This window comes from Populus euphratica, unplaced genomic scaffold (assembly GCF_000495115.2).
Source record: "Populus euphratica unplaced genomic scaffold, PopEup_1.0 scaffold329.1, whole genome shotgun sequence".
Lineage (NCBI taxonomy): Eukaryota > Viridiplantae > Streptophyta > Magnoliopsida > Malpighiales > Salicaceae > Populus > Populus euphratica.
The window spans coordinates 355,076-359,068 of record NW_011500009.1 but is presented as its reverse complement, the minus strand read 5'-3'; positions in this window follow the sequence as shown (position 1 = coordinate 359,068).

Here is a 3,993-nt window from a genome sequence, read left to right as displayed (position 1 = left end):
CATTATATATAAAATTCATCCGACAATAACTATAGTTTCTATAATTTTTTAAGTATACAATAAAATTAGGTAAAGTATTATCAGGAATAAAATTAAGATTATAGTACGAGTAAATTTAATTAATCTTAAACTATTTTAAAAAAAAATTATTATTTACATTTACGTAACATGAACACCTAAGTAAATCAATTTACTGCACTAATTATTCATATAAACAGAACAATAACCCATGAATTAATTCACCTGGCACTGTTCACATGAACAGTGCTAGGTGAATCAACTTGGCAGTGTGTAGATAATGATAATTGCCAACGAAATACTCCTACTTGAGGTAAGAATGAAGAAAGCAAACACATCAAATTGGATGGGCCCTTGAGTTTTTCTTTCCCTTGGCAGCAGGCAGGCAAAAGTGAATTGAAAAGCAGCAATTTTCTGCTTCACAAAACAAGCGGTACAAACTTAGTTTTTAGTGGGACCCATCTTTAAAATTTGTGTTTCAAATATTACCAAACGATTAAAAATTATGGTTGGAACAAAACACAGTTCTAACAACAATACCAAACACCTTTTTAACACATCGCCTAAAACTTGCTATCACCTCCCACGCGCTAGTGTATCTTTTTCATGTACCATTTGTTTCCTTTTTTTTTTTTTTTTTTTACTTTGGTCTCTTAATCTATTAGAAGTTATAAAATAAGTCTCAATTTTAATTTCACCAGAACTCAAGCTCTTTTCTTTCAATTTAGTTCCTATTTTTTTAATAACTCATTAATTTAACATTGGATTCCATCTAACCTGGGCTAGACATTGGTGGGGAAGAAGTATAATAGAAAAGAAAGAGATAGTTGGTCAACTTCTTGATATCAAAAAGGGATTCAGCCCTGAAATCAAGTCATTTTAACTTCTAATTACATGAGAAACAAAACCTTAAAAGCAATATTTTTTTAACCATATGATTCTCATTTTGTTTTAGTAAATGCACATATTTACTTTTAGTTACATAATCTCAATTTATATATATATAAAAAAAAACATTGTAGAGTGCTTGCACTTTTTTTTTGTTGTAAACTCCAGAAAGAATATTGAAGTTAATTAATAATAAAATGAGTAAAAAAACAAATGAGTAAAAAGATTTTTATAATTTTAAAGTTAATGGAGTTCTAAGCTAGGGTTTGGGATTTTCTTAGTAAAAAGATAGGAGGAAACGGAGGAGAAGGACGGAACAGGGGAAAACTTGTCACCTGCACCTTTACCACCATTTTCTTGGATTATGGGTGGGAAGCCAACCTATCTCAATCTCATTGAATTAGAACTTATTTTGAAAGGAAAAAAAGTTTAATTTCTTATTTGTTTATTAGAAAGTATCTTTTAAAAAGAAATTCTTGAAAAGTATGTGATTTTTTTATGTTTAATAGTATAGTAAAAAATAAATTAAAAAACACCTTTTAATATTTGACTATGCTATAGAAAATGATTAGAAAAATAATATTTTAATATTTTAATTATTTTTCTTCAATTTATTAAAAAAATAAGGATTAAATCTAACATATAAAAAAGTTGAAAGAGAATGAAATTAAAAAAAAAATATTTGACCCTCTATTTTTTGTCCAAATTCTTGATAATTAGAAATAAGAAGGATAAAATAAATTTTATTTATCCAAAGCATCTCTATGTAATTATTTATGAAAATTTTAATTTCATAAATTATTTAAAATAAAATAAATAATAATCAAAATAAAAAAGACTAAATTTGACATATAAAGAAGTTAAAAGATGGCGAAATTAAAAAATATATAATTTTATAAATTATTTTAAATAAAATAAATACAATCAAAAGAACAGGGACTAAATTTAATAGATAAAAAAATTAATTAAAAAATTATAATAAAAGAGTAAATAAAAAAAAAAAGAACAATGTTGATATAAAAATCAAATTATATCAAATTCTAAAATATGAAATTAAAAAAAAATTCAAAATAAAATATATAACAATAAAAATATTAAGGAGTAAATTTGATCTAATCAACAAATAACAAGATATTTTTTATTTTTTATAATTTTTAAAAAGTATTTTCCATTCAAAATAAAAAAAATACTTTTCTAAAAATTAAAATAATTTTCTTCCCTAGAAAATATTATAACAATAAACAAGTTGAGATGGAATAATGGTTACAATTAGATTGACCAAGAAGGACCCTTTCACCTTTCCAGCAGACATACTGTAGCAGCTCACGGTGCTCCACAATATATATGCTTCAAGAGGCATTATATATATTAATTGGGCAGGCTAATGTCTCATAGTTTACTCATCAAATAAATAAATTAATTAATTAAATTAAATAAATACTTCGTAGAAAGATTCTTCCATGCATGATCGATATCATCTCTAGGATATTTTAGATTTAAAAATGAAAGTCTCTCTCTCTCTCTCCGTCAAACAATTGTCAGTCTTTAAGTAATAGAAAGATTCCATTTTTTTCTCATATATTCATGTCCGTATTACTTGTAAAATATGATTCACTTGTTAATGGTTTCCTATAAATTTGATTTGACCACTGTATCTTGGTTTCCAATGCATGAGTATATCCTTAAAAAAATACATCTTTATATTATTTTTAGATCTATTTTTATTAAGAAATAATACAAATTATATTTTAAAATTACATTTAAGAGTTTAAATTATTGAGTTGAAATGATTTTTTAACATGATATCAGAATCTTAATGACTAAATGGTCACAAGTTCAAATTTCATTATTTCTATTTATTTAATAAAAAATAAATACAAAGTAATTTAAGACCCTGCAAGTTTTAAACTCAAAGAGCTTTCATTTGAGAGGGTGTATTAGAGAATAATATAAATTATATATTGAAAACCTTACCTAATAATTTAAACTATTAAATTTAGATAGTTTTTTTTTGATAATTTTTACATTATAAATAACCTACTTTTTAAATTTGGATTTGAGTTTTATAGATAGGAATTAATTTAAAATTAAAAAATCCAAAACAAAAGAAATGGAGAAGGAAACATGAAAATAAATATGTCTTTGAAATATTTTTAAAATTAAAGATAAAATGAGGATTTGTCATTACTAGTCTTCATTTTTTTTTTATCTCGAGATAATAATAATAATAAATAAATAAAATAAGTTATTTAAGTGTTAGTGAGATGTTATACATACATAACGGATGGATTGCAAGAAAATAAGAAGAAAATGAATTTATATATAAAAAGAAAGAATAAACTTAGAATGAACTGTTTCTTGTGTGAAGGGGTATCGAATCATGGCAAGATACAGCCCATAATAGGCCCGGGATGGCTTTAAAAAAGCCTCAAATAAATGGGCCAAAGCCCATCTTGTCTTAAGACAGTGCTACCTAGTTTTTGTGGCGCAGCCTCTCGTAGCCAACCCACTTCATTGAATCATGGCCAGAAAATTCAAAAGAAAATCCAACTAGCACATCGAAGTTTGAACCGCCAGCAGAAAGACAGCAAGAGAGGAAATTAAACAATACTATACTTTATTCTTCTAAAACAAGAGTGCTCTATTTCACTTTTTATTTATTTGTTTGGTACTACAGTAATTTTAATTTTTTAATTATTTTTTATTTAAAAAATACTAATTACTTTTTAGGTATTTTTAATGGTTTTAATATACCGATGTTAAGGTTTTTCTAAAATACAAAAAATATCATTTTGATATATTTTTAATTAAAATATATATTTAAAAACATCAATTTAATATATTTTTAATTAAAAATACATTTAACAAATGCATTTTTAAAAAATAGAGGATAAGGGATTTTCCAGGTTTCTCAAAACCAATAAAAATTGACATTTCAGTATGTCGGTTGTTATGTGATGCAAAATGCTTTTCAATTTTTTTTTTAAATTTTTATAGTTTTTTTATGTTTACATTAACATATTAAAATCTTAAAAAATATTAATTTAATATTTTTAAAATAAAAAACTTTAAAAAAATTAAAAAAAA